This window comes from Megascapheus bottae, chromosome 16 (assembly GCF_031878675.1).
Source record: "Megascapheus bottae isolate mThoBot1 chromosome 16, mThoBot2.hap1, whole genome shotgun sequence".
Lineage (NCBI taxonomy): Eukaryota > Metazoa > Chordata > Mammalia > Rodentia > Geomyidae > Megascapheus > Megascapheus bottae.
In genome coordinates this window covers 21,622,612-21,639,686 of record NC_143524.1, presented here as the reverse complement: position 1 = coordinate 21,639,686, position 17,075 = coordinate 21,622,612, and the positions used below count along the sequence as shown (strand labels likewise).

The 17,075-nt window shown below is 41.4% G+C and overlaps 1 protein-coding gene across 2 annotated transcripts in view; it reads left to right on the top strand.

Moving 5' to 3' along the window:
- Nucleotides 1-1,374: 1,374 nt before the first annotated feature.
- Kiaa1549l (KIAA1549 like) overlaps nucleotides 1,375-17,075 on the top strand; it is a 216,710-nt gene continuing 201,009 nt past the window's right edge. For both annotated transcript variants that reach the window (XM_090347909.1, XM_090347908.1), the window contains exon 1: nucleotides 1,375-1,583. The gene's annotated coding sequence lies outside the window, so the exon portion shown is untranslated. The remainder of the gene's footprint in view (nucleotides 1,584-17,075) is intronic.

Genomic DNA, 17,075 nt, shown 5'->3' with positions numbered 1-17,075 from the left:
AGTCTCTGGCTTTGGGTCAGCTGAGTCTTATCCATCTCCTTGCAGTTGGGTTTGTTGTCTTCTCCCTGCAGCCTGGCTTTCTCTAATTTCTTGTGGCTTCTTGGCTCCTCTGTAACTAAACCTCACCTGGGCCTTTGCCACTGGGTGTGCAGCTGACAGCACTCTTCACCGCTCAGCCGATATCCTGGCTCCTATTCCCAGGAGGAGAAGCAGGCTGCTATAGTCTAGCCAACAGTTAGGAATCTGCCCTTCCCCTTATCTGCAGGGGCCAGAGAAGGGAAACACACACACACACACACACACACACACACACACACACACACACACACAGAGATGGTATTTTTTAGTGGATGCTGGTGATAGGAGGCTGAGATCTGGGTATTTCGGTTTGAGGCCAGAGCAAGCAAGAAAGTCTGTGAGACTCTTGTCTCCAATTTGCTACCAGAAAACTCGAAGTGGAGCTGTGGCTCAAAATGGCAGAATGGTAACCTTCAGCAAAAAAGCTCAAAGAAGAGAAAAAGAACATTTTTAACCTGACTCTTCTTTAGCCAGTGATCAGTTCTAAGTAAGAGAATGTAATGGAGGCAAATTCCGTCAGATTTGTACTTCATGTATTGGCAAGCTTCTTGAAAAACAGTGAGTGATTAGACGTCTGTTAGCACAGTTTCCTGGTGGAAACTCTCCCTTCATGGCTGAGGTCAAGCTCCCAGGTCAGCAATGAATTTGTGAATCCATTGGGGCCCAGCCTAGATGAAAGCAATGTACCCAAGAACTATACCTGTTGCCAAGGAGAGAGTGCAAGTATCATAGGCATATCATTGGGTGTGTTTGTAATTATGTCAAAAGGAATAAGATTTCTGGGTGGCGAGAAGAGAAGTTATCCAAAAATAGCTTGAAGTTTATAGTCCAATCTAGTGGGTACATGAACTCTTTCTAAATGATTTCTAAACAATTTCCATTTCCTTTGACTATCCTATCTCATTGGTGACATGTAATGAACCCTTTCAGAGGCCAGACCTTATTCTCTCAGAGGAGCATTGGTTTTGTTTTCCAGCACTGAAAGGTATAATTTTTCCCTCATGTTTGGATGTCAATACCGTCTTCTCATTGGGAGTTGTTATCAATAGCCTCCTTTCTTCTACCTTTCAAATTAGAGATGTGAAATCCACATGGTGGCCTATTAGACAGCTCTCAATTGAATCACACTATTATTCTCAATTGGAGGCTTTTATTTATGATCTCGAGGGTGTCGCTGGGCTTGTCTAATTATGCTAAAAGCCAAAAGAGTCTCATGACTGCCCGCCTCTCACAGCCTGTTAGATGATTTTACAGACCCTGGAGTCTGTCTGGTTGGCTTTCTTCCTGCACATCTGGGCAAGTGACTGGGGGTCCCGACTCCTGTGTGCTACTCACAATTCTGTCAACATTCCCAGTTTCTCCTTGTGCTGTGGCCATGTGGCCACTGCTGGCCAGCTCTCATGAACAGTGGTGCTGACCACTGGGAGACAGTGTGAAGAAGCAACAATGGAGTCAACAGCCAGTTTTCCTCGGACATGGAACATCAAGTGTCCTACTGATAGAAGGTCAGTATCCACTGACTTATAAAAATAGTAAAGCTAATTGCTTTTAATTTCCCTTGAGAAGGAGCAAGAGAAAAAAAATTCACAGGAGTTTTCTTTTCTGTCTTCCTGGAGATTTGTCCTAGTTTGTAGATGGGTAGATTTCTACTAAGAAAGACTTACTTTTCTGAAACAGCTACTATTGTGTTAGTCTCTGGATGGAGAATTTTATCTTATTTAGTACCCATGACAACACTATTAAGATAGATTTGCCTGTTTTCCTTGGAGAAAATGGAAATGGAGAGGGCAGTTAAGAATCCGACTTGCCTAAAGGCATGTTGCTGTGAAGCGATGGAGCTAGGATGTGAAAGTACATTTGACTATAATGCAAATATAATTTCAGCTCCACCAGTCAGCCCCTTCCTAGATTTCATTGGATTTTTAATCATCTAGATGAGTTGAGAGAACTATACAGTCAAGATTCATATACCTGCCAGCTGGATGGTACAATTAACATCCTATTCCATTTACATAATCATGTCTATCAGTCCCTCCATCTATCAGTTCATCGTGTGTGTGTGTGTGTGTGTGTGTGTGTGTGTGTGTGTGTATGTGTGTGTGTATGTGTGTGTGTGGTGTTGAACCTAGGCTCTTGTACATGCATTCCACCACTGTCACATTCCCAGGCCTCATCTTTTTGACATGGTCAAAGGAAGTAGTAGATATCAGTATGCTTAGTCCTTAACATTTAAGTTTCACGTCAGTGGTTAGGGCTGGGTATTTGTTTGTGGCTCTTTATTTTGAGGTAAGTTTTATACACAATGAAAGACAAAAATCTTAGTATATTCCTGAGCTTTTTAATTGTATATCCCTATGTAGCCAAAATTCCTGAGGAGATACAACACATGACCACTACCTTATGAAGAAAATCCCTGTTGCCCCCCACTCTGTCTCTGTCTCTCTGTCTCTGTCTCTCTCTCATCAGTTGAAGGGATTGAACTCTGGGCCCAGGGGTTGTTCCTCAGTTCTTTACCTCAAGGCTAGCACTAGCCACTTGAGTGCTAACACTCTCCCATTTAAGACACAGCACCACTTCTGGTTTTCCGGTGATTAATTGGAGATAAGAGTCTTATGAACTTTAGTGCCCAGGCTAGTTTTGAACCACGTTCCTCAGATGTCAGCCTTCTGAGTAGGTAGGATTATAGTTGTGAGCTACCGGCACCCCATGCCTCTTTTTTTTGTTGTTGTTGGTCATGGGGCTTGAACTCTGGGCCTGGTGCTGTCCCTGAGCTCTTCAGCTCAAGGCTATTGCCCTACCCCTGGAGCCACCAGCACCACTTCAGGTTTTCTAGTGGTTAATTGGAGATATGAGTCTCTCGGTCTTTAGTGTCTGGGCTGGCTTTGAACTACAATCCTCAGATCTCAGCCTCCTGACTTGCTAGGATTATAGGCGTGAGCCATAGCACCTGGTAACATAAATAAGTTTTTAAAGGAGAAATATCACTCACAGCTTGCTTCTATTAATGTCTCAGCCATACAGATTTTTATGTGGTTTGAACATTGCAATTTCCAATTTGGTAATTAGCTATTTAGTAGTAACTTGAGGGGCTAGGGCTCAGTGGTAGGGAATGTTTTCAGAATGCATTTGATCCCTGGTACTTGGAGAGGGAGAGGATTGAGAGGGAAGGGAGCATTAGTCCCATATCCACTCTAAACTGGTGTTACCTGTCCAGATAGCTGGTAATAAATAAACAGTGCAGTGAGCTAAGTATGCTATGTATAGGGCCTAGAAGTTTAGAAATGTTGACAGCAATTTCTGTAAGCTGTTGTTGGGACATCTGAATATATGCTCAATGGTATGCAGCCTTATCCCTGCAAGAATTAGACTAGTTTGGTGCGAGGAACCTCACATGGAGAGTGGCAGATGGCATGAGCTGTAGAACCATGCATTGGAAAGTGATGGATCAGAAGGTGAAAACAAACAACTAAACAAAGTCTTTCCCCATGGATAGAGCTGCATTGGACCTGCTATTGGATTATTACTTACTATTCTATTCATAGCATAATTAGGAGAAATTAATTTAAAAAACCCACCCAGATTTCCAACAAGCTAATCCATCATTGACAGGATTGACTTTTTTGCTTCTCATTCTTTCATCTTTTGTGTTTTGTGTGTAGTTCTGAGTAAAAGATTTAGTACTCAATTATGTCTCTTAATTGTTCTGTTAGGATTTTCCAGCTTCTTCAGCCTCAGTTAGCATTTATGATGTCCTAAGATTTTCTTTTGTGGGAGGAATGGGCAAAGAACATTTTTTCTTCTCTATTCTAAATTTTGTAAGCTTATTGTCATGTCATCAAAGAAAGCTATTAGACAACAATTCAAGCATCTTTAGCTTTCACAATTTTACTTCCATGAATCCCAAGGGTAGATGCAGTTTATTCCCCCCTTCTTAGCTCTCTGTGTTCAGATAAGATACAATTCTTATGTACTGCCAGATTTATCTGGTGGTAGAGACCCAGGAAAGCAAGCTGGCCATCTGGTGGAATGAACATCCTCGCCCACAAATAGGCATCTCCCACAGTGGAATGCCATCCGAGGCCCCTAGGTCTGAAGCCCCCTGGATCTGCCCATTGCCCCCTGACCATCTGTTTCCTTCCTTCTCCAGCTTTTATCTTGGTGGTAGATCTCTTCTGAGTTACCTGAGCCCACCTTGCTCTTAATAAAAAAAAATCCCTTCCCACACCTTGGAAATGGTTCCAGATTTTCATCAAGGTGTTGTTAATTCAGAATTCCAAAGCCAAAGAAGGAAAGGTGTGATCCTCTTCTGGTCATCCTTGTAGTAGTTTAGCTTCTCTGCTGTGGCTCGTCTACCTGTGGGCTCAGCTTTTAACTGCAGTATGCGTGTGGGAAATCAACACTTGATGGAAAGGAACTAAGTCCATTCATTTGATAGGAAATCAGCTTTTGATTCCTCACCAGTTAATTATCTCAAGTCATCTTTAAGAAAGATGCTTAAGAATCCGTTCTGAATTTAGTCTCAATAGAAAAGAAACCATGTTGAGGACAGTCTTATTAGCTCGTGGCCTTTCAGCTCACAGCATATCATTAAGGGCCAAGGGTTTCTGCAAGTGGATAGCGATCAGATATGTACAGAGCATGCCAGATGTGCTAAGGAAGACTTGTTCTAGATGAGATTTCAAAATGGCACCAGGTGTGCATTCAAGGAATGTATGCAAAGTCACAATTTCAGGGAAACAGGGACTGGAAGATGGAAGAGGAAGTATTCAGGCACAGAAAAGAAACGTTAAAGAGATTCATTTCATTTGATTCCTTATGGGATTGGACTGTCAAATTCAGCATCCACTCACTCTGGGTCACAGTGGAGGTGGCTTGCTGGGTTCCCTTCTGATAAGAACTTGCCTGGAAGACCAAACACTGAGTGTGTGTGGGTCTCATGGTTTTTGGACAGTGCTGAGAATTCTTCAGGACTTTCTGAGCTATTGATTTTTTTTTGTTTTTAAACCAGAGCAGTCCTGAGAGAATCGGGCATCAGCAACAAGATTTTTTAAAAAAGAGAAGTTGACATTTTGCTTCTGAAATAATTTCTTACCCACATCACACAGTGAAGAAATGTGGGAAAAAGTTAAATTGCCTTATTCAAATTGCCTTAGAACTGTAGAATATCTGTAACTAAACAACTCTGTGACATTTAAGTAACACTAATAGTTTCTCCTTTTCCTGTCAGCCCTTACTACATTTCTGAAACCATGCTAGGTGCCTGATCTTGCCCTAATTTACAGATGGGACTGCCAGGCTTCAGAGGGGATCACACAGCACCATGTTGGATCTGTCCCTTGAACCCAAGGCCTAGGCTTCTATCCATGGCAATTCTGTTTCTCCTCTGCCCTGTGAGCTGAACCTCAAGCCTAAAGGTGACATAAAACAGTTTTACCTGATAGGTGCATGTCAGCATTACAGAGGCATTTTTCACCTGCCATGCCTTCAGTATTATCTGAAGAATGATGCACAATGCATGGGGCTATGTGAGAGCGGTCACTTTGGCCACGAGAAATCCACACAATCTTGCCTTTTTGTTTCAGCTTTTAGCAACACTGATTTCCCTTTCTCTTCCCTTCCACCCTCCCTTTTCTCCTTTCCTCCTTCTTTCCTTCCTCCGTCTCTTCTGTCCCTCTTTCCAATAAATATGGGTATGCAGCTATCTCTCTTGCTTATTGCTTCCTATTGCTTTTGGATTCAGAAAACAATTACCTATGTCTGCAACTTGTAGTAGATTTGAAGTTGCAAGTCTTACTTTGAGTTCTTCGATCCATTTGGAGTTAAACTTTTTTTTATGGACTCCTTCACAATTACACATAGAGATAGAATCAATCGTGTTTTGTTCTTGTTTCAAGTTGAAAAATAAAAACATACAAAAACTACATAGGTCTGAGTTACATGGAGGCCACATTTGAATAAAATTTGACATGTGTGGGGCTGGGAGTTTGGCCTACTTGTAGAGTGTTTGCCTAGCATGCACAAAGACCCAGGTTTGATTCCTCAGTACCACATACATAGAAAAAAGCCGGAAGTGGTGCTGAGGCTCAAGTGGCAGAGTGCTAGCTCCTGAGCCCAAGCCCAGAACTGGCAAAAAAAATTTTTTTGACATGTGTGGGTATGTTCTTGAATTTGTCTTCTGAGCTCGGTGAATTATTAATTTGTCCTGAACACTTGTCATTTTCTTTCTTTCTTTCTTTCTTTCTTTCTTTCTTTCTTTCTTTCTCTTCTCTCTCTCTCTCTCTCTCTCTCTCTCTCTCTCTCTCTCTCTCTCTCTCTCTCTCTCTCTTTCTCTCTGTCTCTTCCTCCCTCCCTCTTTCTTTCTGTCTGTCTGTCTGTCTTTGAACTCTGGGCCTGTGCACTGTCCCTGAGCTCTTCAGCTCAAGCTACCGCCCTACCCCTTGAGCCATAGCTTCACTTCCGATTTTCTGTCCGATTTTCTGGTAGTTAATTGGAGATAAGAGTCTCAGGTTCTTTAGTGCCCAGGGTTTGAACCGTGATCCTCAGATCTCAGCCTCCTGAGTAGCTAGGATTACAGACCTGAGCCACCACCCTCGGCTAACACTTGTCATTTTCTTGAGTAGCTAGGACTACAGGTGTGAGCCCAGCTATAATGAGTCCTCTGTTTTCTCTTCTCTTCAGCCACTTTCCTCCAATGGTCACACCTTAAGGAATTTTCTGAAATATCATTTCATCATGCTTCCTTTTTTCTCTCTTTCTAGCCTTACCCCAATGTACATCTCAGTTTCCTGGTCTTTCTTCAGCCAGCACTTCCTTAGCATGGGGATGGTCCCACAAATAAGTAACTGTCTTTACCTTAACACATACCACACAAGCTCAATAGAGAAAAGTATAGTGGGTCATTCAGTGCAGTGTTGTTTTCCCTTCCAGCATTCCTGAAACCAAATAATCCAAACTGGCTCAGCTTTGCAGGATCCTCAGATTCATTCGCATCACTGCCTATGTCCCCAGATGGTCTTCAGAATGATTCTCTTTAAGCATTCTAGTCTGCTTGTGGCCACATAATTCATCTCAACATGGTTTTTTTTATTTTAAAAGATTTTATTAGCACGGATTTTTTACATCATATTTCAAATACGTTTAACAAACAAATATTCAAGAAGGGAATCTCTATATGCAACCACTGGCACTTAAATATTAGAACATAATTAAAATTAAGCTGAGAGTTTATATGTCATCCATTCATATTGATCTATATAACATTATGTCTATAGTGTATATATCCCATTGTAGATTTTTATGTCTATGTAGTTATAGTTATATCTCTAAGACCAATGACACATGGTTTTTGTGTACTTTCTTCAACTCTTCAATGTGAGTGTCTTCCAGCTATTAGTCTTTTTTTCCTCTTGATGCTGGTACTGGAGCTTGAACTCATGATGTTGTGGTTTCTCTTAGTATTTTTCACTTAGCCTAGTGTTCTATCACTTGAGCTACATTTTCACTTCTAGATTTCTGGTGGTGAATTGTAGATAAGAGACTCAGATGTACCTGCCTAGAGTGGTTTTCAATTGTGATCTTCAGATCTCAGCTTCCTCAGTAGCTAGGATTATAGAGGTGAGCCACTGGTACCCTGGTAGTCTTAGACTTCTTGTCTTCTTCAATAATGACATCTTTTTTTTTTTTTTTAGCCAGTCCTGGGGCTTGAACTCAGGGCCTAAGCACTGTCCTTGAACTTTTTCCTCAAGGCTAGTGCTCTGCCACTTGAATGATATCACTTCTGGCTTTTCTGTGGTACTGAGGAATTGAACTCCGGTCTGGGTCTTTCTGTGAGGACTGGTCCTCACAGTCTTTGTGAATGGAACCTTTGTCTGCTTGTCTACCCAAGCCAGAAACCAGAGTCATTTCAACTTGTTCCTGTTTTATCTTGAGCATCTAATAGGTCCTGCCACTTCTGACTCTATATTTCCTAGGTTCACTCCCCTCACCACCCCCAAGCCTTTTATTTCAGGGTGAAATCTCTCATCTGGATGATTTTTGAAGTTCCCTGTCTCCTTCTGCACTCCACCCCAATCCTTCCTTCATTTTTCCTTCCCTTCCCTGCCTTCCCTTCCTCTTCCCTCCTCTTTTCCCTCCTTCCTCCTTCCCTTTACATCTCCCTTCCCATCTCATTTCCCCTCTTCCTTCCTCTCCCTTCCCTTCCCCTTCCTTTTTTCTTGTCCCAGGGCTTGAACTCAGAACCTTAAGTTTTGTGTTCAGGGTCAGTGCTCTGCCATTTGAGCCACAGACCCACCTCCAGATGTTTTTGATACTTAATTAGATAGAAGAGCCTCACCAACTTTTCTTCCCCAGCTGGCTTTGAACATACAGTCCTCAGATCTCAGCCTTCCTGAGTAGCTAGGATTATAGACCCAGCTTGGATTTGTCTAACTCACAAACCAGGTCACATCTCTGTCCTCAATCTCGGGCTGGAAACTGTATCCAACAGACATGTTTTAGTTGACATCACAATGTTGCATGAACATTTCGTTTGGTCTTTTCTAAAAAGGTGGCTTCATATGGAAATCATCTAGACCAGTGAGTTGCCTTTGAAAACCAGGCACCCTGGCTTGTGGCACTTGCATTCCTTTCTGGGAACAGCTGGCTGGAGTGGAGGGACAGCTGTGCTCCTTAGAGTACTCCATGTGGTCACAGATCCCACCCTTCAGAGTGTGTTTCTCTCCCTTGTGCCACCAACTGGCTCCTGTGGCATTTGAATTGGTGGCCTTTGGCTGGGGGTTATCAGCTAAGGCCCCTTGCACTGTGGGCCAACAGAGCTTGTGTTCTTAGAGAACATCAAACGCAAATTCTGTTTCCCACTTACATTCTGGCACATACTCTTTTTCAGGCTACAATCGACATGGAAGACAATATTCTTTCTGGGAGTATCTGAGTAAGAAGCCCAGGTCATTTTATCCTTCATCCTTTGCTTCAGTGTACTGTGAAATGGCAGGGTTTAGTCTTTTCAAAGTTATTTTGATGGCCATGTATGAAAGGAATTCCCTTTCACACACACACACACACACACACACACACACACACACACACACAGAGGAACACGCACACAGGTCAGGAAATCATATTTATCATTGCCTCTCTTTCTCCTACCCCATTTCCCTTTTTATTTTTCAAACTGGTCATTCCCATTAAGTTAATGTCATAATTCACTAATGAATTACAGTCCATATTGTTTTATTTTTATTTATTTTTTATGGTACTGGGGTTTGAACTCCGGATTCATGCCAGCCAAGCAAACACTTCGCTTGGTGAGTCACACCTCCAGAACTTCTTATTTTGATTGTCTTGAAACAGTGTCACTTTTGCCCAGGTCAGCCTGGATCAAAGTCCTTCTATTTATGTTTAATGTTTTAATTGGGATGACAGGTGTGTGTTACCACACCTAGCTTTTTCTGTTGAGATGGAATCTCATAAACTAGCCAAGGCTAAACAGGAACCAGAGTCCTGATCTGTATCTCTTGAGTAGCTAGGATACAGGTGGGAACCACTGGCTCCCAGCATCTGTGCTTTGAAAAACTCTGTGCATACAGATTCTTGAAGTTATATAATCACATTTTATTATGTGCCATAGCTGTGTTTTTCTATAACATTTCCTTTGCTTTCCAAGGGGTCTACAATGGAAACAGATCCGATGAAAACCACTGATGTAGGCCTTTTCTTTTCAATGGGAGTTGTATTTCCAGGTTCATGTCCCCAAGGAACAGAAATTAGTGAGAATTATTTTGAACATAGCTCCTTTTTGTCAGTTCTCTGATGTGTCCTGCAGCATTGGTTTTTAAATGAAGTTCACATTTGCAGAATCTCAGGATGAGTCATATGGATTCTTTAAATCTCTTGTACACATGAGAAGGTTAGATGCTGAGAGAAGCACTTAAAAAGGATTTATTCAGTGGAGGAGTTTTAATAAAACCTTCATTTAAAGTCAGATAGGTCTAGACAATTCAGAGAAAAAGAGAAATAATATAAAGAAAAAAAAGATGAAGGTCATGATACATAACAGTAGGTTCAACAAAAACTGTCTAGGATGTTTGTAATAATAGTGAAAAATAGAAGTTATTTCAAAAGATAAAAAGATAAACTCAGAAAAATAACAACCTAGGACATATTTTGGTTTTATATCATTTATTTAAGAGCTGTCCTTGGTCATAGAAATGAAGAAAATAGTGGTAAACAGAATAAATCTTTTTGCCCTCATGGATCTTTCAATCCAGATTAGAAGAATAAGAAGTGAACATAAGTATCATCAAAATATTAATATAAATACATTGCATAAGTGTATCAATGCCAAAGGATCTAACCAAAAATTTAAAATTTGTAGCAGTGTGTCAGTAGGTAAGAAAAGAGATTACAAGACAATCAGCACTTTGTTTTGTTGAGGTTAAGTAGTTACATAAAGTTTCCAGTACTATGGCATAGTTACACTTAACTGTCACAATGTTTTTTTTTTGGTTGGTCATAGGGCTTGAACTTTGGGCCAGGGGGTTGTCCCTGAGCTCTTCATCTCAAGGCTAGTGCTCTACCACTTGAGCTACAGCATAATTTCTGGTTTTCTAGCAGTTAATTGGAGAATAAGATTCTCATGGACTTTCCTTCCTGGGCTGGCTTTGAACTGCTATACTCAAATCTCAGCCTCCTAAGTGGCTAGGATTACAGGTGTGAGCTACCAGTGCCTGGCTCAATAATCAACATTTTTTTGAGCTATAAACATTACCATGTTGACTTTGAGGATCAGAAATCAAAATGGAACTACAGGCAGCCAAGTCATGCAGTATCTCAAGATTCAATATCTTCTGGTGCCATCTTTTCTTGTGTGTTGCCCTGCAGCACACCAGAATGGTTTCTTATACGTACTAGGAAGGATGAGTCCTATGTTGAAAGAAGGCTCTGTCAATAGACTGAGCCTAGCCTGCGACAAGAAGGTTAATGGTTTCTTGGAGTAGGGAAATTTATTATCACCCATACGTGCCGCTCCTTTGAACCATTCCAGCACTTGAAGCAAAAATATTCATTACCATAGCAGTCTAGGAATGAAAAATGACTACCGTAATGAGCCTTCCTTTTTCACTCTAGTAACACAATTAATATTTTATTATACGTGTATATATATATATATTTGTGGTGGTACATAGACTAAAACCATGTTGTGCAGAGAAGAAGGGGAGAGGGAGAAGGATCCAGAATCCTACTGTCCCAACACACCTGCCGTTCTCCTTTCTGGTAGGCTTTGAGTGTTGCTTGGCTGGCTTTCAAAATGGCTGTGGGAGAAGAGGGGTCCTACAGGCACCAATGTCTGCTTCCTGCATGCACAGGCCATATGGTGACATGATGTGACTGTGCACAGTGGGGTTGGTGGTCTTGACACCTGAGCTTTCCATTTGGCACCTCTGTTTTCAGTGGCTTTTGATCTAAATTGTATAACTCCATATCTCTTAGAATACAAATGGGGGGCTGGTCACACACCATCTCTTTGCTAAAGCTGGGGGCAACACCCCCCCCCAGGACAGGATCCCCTGAAATTCAGGGAAGGTTCTCTTTGCTTTCTGCCCTGAGATCCTCTTCCTTTGGGCCTCCAGCCCCACTCCACCTTCAAGGGATTAGCTCCTGTGGAGACTTTCTTCCAGGTAGAATTGCAAAGAATCCAGCACCTCTCAGGAAGCTGCTACCTCTTCATTTTGGCAGTAACTCTTTTATTAACCATTGCTTTCATGTAGCCAGGTATTAGATGAGTGCTTCTAGCTCCCGAACCCTATTAGATGGGCCCATCCCCCCACCCCTACATTACAGCCCCTGGTGGAGGAACAAACCAGATTCCTATAGAATCCTCACAGTCTTCACTAAGCTCACTTCTGCCACTGAGCTGCCGAGGCTACATGGCTCAAGATGCATTATATTCATAAAGTGCTTTGTTGAATAGTGGCTCCTTTGTACAACTAAAGATAATATATGTGTATATATATATATATATGTATATTGCCAGTGCTGGGGCTTGAACTCAGGGCCTGAGCACTGTCCTTGGACTTTCTCAAGGCTAGCACTCTACCACTTGAGCCTCAGCACCACTTCCAGCTTTTTTCTATGTATGTGGTACCTGAGTAGCTAGGATTAAAGACATGAGCTTCCTCCTCCTCTTTCTCCCCCTCCTCCTTGTCCTCCTCTTCTTCCTCCTCCTCTCTCCTGCCCCCTCCTCCTCCTTCTCCTCCTCCTTCTTGAACAGTTTGTAAACCCTGAAGACCTGGAGACATAGAACTTGCCTCCATCTTTAAAAGCAGATTGGGTCAACAACAATACTGCAGACATTATTTTCGAAGGGCCTAAGGCATGGAAGCATTGATCAATGCTTTGTAAAATGGGTCGTCAGATAGGTGATGGTTGGTGATTTATTCCTCAAAAGGCCTTTTGTAGGAAAGGAAACAGATGATTTTTACTGTTCTGGAAGCTTCCATTGAATTCTGGCTTTTTCTTGCTGATTGTCCCCATGAGTGTTTCTTCTAAGACATTTACCGCTTCCTTGGTGCTTCATGGAAATTGTTAATTCATTAATTTCACTAAGTACAGTAGACAGTATTGCTGTGCACTTGGTTGTGAATTTTCCTCAAATTAAGGAAGAAAGTGAAAGAGCAGCCATGAATACCAGTTAGCTAGATCCAGGCCATTCTGCTCCCTTTGCCTATCTCATCTCCTGGTTCGTTTTCCTTCTTTCTTTGGTAGATACCTTTTCTTGGGATGACTTCATGTGATGATTATCATTCATTCCCTTTCCCAATTTAAAGTGAAAACTCCAAAGCTTGTCATTCTGGGGTGTTTTAATCCCTCCCCTCTCCCTTCTCTCTGTACTTTTATTTCCATGCTGGTTTTCCCTTAAGTCCTCAGGGCATTTTGAGATGAGATTTAGGAGAAAAACTCAATACAATATAAAGTTACCTTCTACTCAACTCAGATGAGGATGAACTTTTAAAACAGCCAGGAGACAGCCCAGGGGAGTCTGAGCTAGCAGTGGTGAGGGAGGAGGAAGTGTGTGTGTAGGGGTATCACAAAGAACATTTTATTTTTTCCCATTGCCTCTGTGCCTAATGCCACTGCTTTCCTGTCTTTTGCTTTCTTTTGTCTCTGGCTCACTTCTGTGTCTTTACTTTTGACCCCTTCTCCTTTTTCATGGTCCTAGGGAATGCTGGACCATGGGAGTCTCTAAGGCCAACCCCACTTTCTTTGGAAAAGGAAGTTAAGTAGGTTAAAGAAGTTGCCATTATGGGAGGCAGTTGAGGGTTGCTGAGGGATTTCTTGGTAGGCTTTGGAATTGCAAGAGCTCCATGTAAATCCTGACTCCACCGCTGGGTAGGTGCTCTTGGGCCACTGTGTTAACTGTATGTGTGTGCATTGGAAACCGAGACAGTCCTGTATTCCTTCCAGCCAAGTGAGATATCAGTGTCAGATGTCCAAGCCATCACCTAGGAAATCACTCACAATTCTTAGCTACCCCAAGCTCATTAGAGGTAGTGTCTGAATCAGTTTATGTTAAGGGCTTTAGAGGTAGCAATAGGAAACCTGGGCGTAGACAAGATGACCCCTAATATCTGCCCACTGACTAGATGGTTCTCAGCCTTGGCTTCCCAAAAGAATACCTGGAGAGCTTTCAGAAATAAGGGAGTCTTGATCCTTGCTCGATGTTTCGATTTAATGTTTTAAAAAACCTTACTTGACAGAATTAAAAGTTGGACACTCTTGCTTCCTGTCCCAATCTTGCTCACTGATTTGTTCTTTTTTGTGTATGCCAGTCCTGGGTCTTGAACTCAGGGCCTGGGCACTATTCCTGAGTTTTTTTGTTTTTAATTCTCCAAGCCAGTACTGTATTCCTTGAACTACAGCTCTACTTCCAGTTTTCTGGTTCAGAATCTCACAGGCTTTCCAACTCAGACTGGCTTTTAACCATAATCCTTAGATCTCAACCTCCTGAGTAGCCAGGATTACAGGTATGAGCCATCAGCTGTTTTGTTTGGTTTACAGTTGAGACACGTTGTGTTGGTATTCAGAAAGCCTCTCTTGTGATCTTAGATCAGGTACCAATGAGAATTATGGAGATATCAAGTCAGAGGCTCAGGTTTCATGGATAGAAAGTAGCCCAGACACTCTCCATTTGGGGTTTCTCTCCTTTCCCTGTTGACCCGAGGCCCCTTTGTGGTTCAGTCCTGTTTTCCATGCTCACTGTTCTCAGGATGTCTTGTGTTTTCTGACCTTGAAGGTGAAGCATTTTTTACTGATAATCACAGGTCTGAAATATAGCACCAGATCAGCGAAACCTTCTCATTTCTGCTTGGTGGCACTTCTAGTCATTTTAATGTTTAAAGGTCAGAGTAGAAAAACATCTTAAAATGCAGAGCATTTAATTTCCATTAGAGTGAGAGGTTTCAAAGCCTGTGTGATAGCCAATAAAAAATGAAGGTGTTTAAGTCAGTTAATGCTCTCTTTCTTTCATTAATATTTTACATGAAGTACGCAGGAAGAAAAATCTATATGTTTATCCAACATTATATCCAGTGGCTATTGGAAACTTGTCTTCTTGGGTTACTGGATGAATAACTTCTTTTGTATGTACTTAAATTGTGAAAAGAATTCTACATATTGTTCTTGGGATTTATTTTGTTGACTAAGTATACTGGCTAAATCTTGCTAATAAAGGCATTTTCTGAATTACTAACACCCTTACAGACTTGCTATAAATAAGATTGTGTGGGCTGGGCTATTCGGAGGCTAGCAGGAGGTAAGAAGGGGTGCTTATGGGCAGTGCTCTGGAACTAGTATTGAAATGGAAATGCGTAGTGTACTTTAGTGGAGGCTCTAAACTAACACCTGTGTTAATGCAGCTGGCTATGTGGGGTAGTGCTGTTCATTCGTTCCTTGCAAACTGTGTGCTATGCTGATCTCCCATGGCAGAGGGCTGATAACTTTTCCCACAAGTGAAGATTTGTTGTTCCTAAATGTGTTACTGTCTGCCCAATTCATTCTTGTGATTTCTTCATTTGTGGAAATATTATGTAAACCAATTACACATTAGTCCAAATATATATACCTAATAATCCACTTTGAGATCAGTGTGATTATTTTCTACTTCTTATAAACAAGGAAGATGAGACTCACAGGTCAAAAAACTTGTCTGAGGTAGTTAAGTGGCAGTGACAGGATTTGAACCTGGGAAATTTGAGTCAAGCTCTAGTCCTAACTGGGTGCACTCTACTGCACTAGGATGATCCTGGTATATTTCAAAGCTTCCAGGAGGGCCACGTGTGGTGGGGCTCTCCATTGTCCTGACATTCAGAAGACCAAGGCAGGAGGAGGGTGAATTCCACATGAGTCTGGGCTACATACAGCCACCCTGCTACAAATAAACACACAAAGCACATAGAGGGCATATGAGTAAGAATTCCAGAGTCAACTCTAGTGTCATTTGATTTTCAGATAGCTCAGGGCAGTGTTTCAGCAGATATCCTGTTGCTGGAGAGACAAGTTCACCAGCTTGCTTCTACCTAGAATTTTCCAATTTTTCTTCAAATGTGGGAACCTTTTGATCAAGAATGGTATATGGAACATGATTTTTATTTGTTGGATTTCAAATAACTAGTTCTAGGTAATCTGCATAGGATTATTATGTACCCACTTAGCACATATACAAACACTTAAAACTATACTTAAAAATGACTATAAACATTATTTTAAATTATAGTACAACTCATGAAATTATCTTATGTATTGGATAAATTATTTGTCTTAATTAAACAGGCCAGGTGTTGTTATAGGCAATGGAGAATCAAAGGAAGTGACAGTTGTGGGGAAAACCTTCACATTAGTGGAGGGCCTGTGAACTGCTGGCTAGGGCTCTGCCTCATCCAGATACTGGGATGCTGCGCATCCTTTTAGGCTGTCTTCTTGTAGACGTGAGAAGAGGACTGTTTATAGCAAGGGTGTTCAACTTTACCAAAACTTCCAGGATCTATAGCTAAAGCCACAGCTTTGTGGAAAGAGAACAGTTAAAATCCCCTGTAGTATCCCAGAAAACTGAGGTAGCTATGGGCAAAGAATTTGTGACACTATAATTTCTTTTTTTTTTTTTTTGCCAGTCCTGGGCTTGAGCTCAGGGCCTGAGCACTGTCCTTGGACTTTCTCAAGGCTAGAGCTCTACCACTTGAGCCTCAGCACCACTTCTGGCTTTTTTCTATGTATGTGGTACTGAGGAATTGAACCCAGGTCTTCATGCATGCTAGGCAAGCACTTTAATCACTAGGCCAAACTCCCGGCCGACACTATAATTTCTTAATTCAGGGAATCTGCTTCCTCTTCTCTCTTCTCGTCCTCGCCTCTTGTTTCCTCCTTTCCTTTTCCCTTTCCTTCCCTTTATTTTTCTATAACCACTCTTTAAATTAAAACCATTTATTGGGCTTTATTGTGCTATAACCACCACTTTCAATTAAGATGCAAGCCTAGAAGTCTATTAAAATTATGATTCATAGCTACGAGAAGATCGTCATTATAGATTAGTTCTGCAGAATTTTACAAAATTTAAGTGATGTGTTGTATGGATTTAGCAGAGAATTTTATTATTCTGTAATATGGTAATTTATGAAATGAATTGTCCATGGGTAATCAATAATCTTTAAGAGGACTTTTAAGAAAACGACTTTTAGTATCTATCATACATTTGCAATGTAGTTCAATTACTCTTCTTTCTTTGATGTAATTTTATAGATGAAATGTAAATCATTAGTTGCAGCTCTTATTATTTTTCTTCCTTTGTTTTCTTCTTTGTTTCTTTCTTTGCTTGCTTGCTTAATTCCCTTCCTTCCTTCCTTCTTTCCTTCCTTCCTTCTTTCCTTCCTTCCTTTCCTCCCTCCCTTCCTCCTTTCTTCCTTCCTATTTCCTTCCTTCCTTCTTACTTTTTAAAGTGATATTGAAGA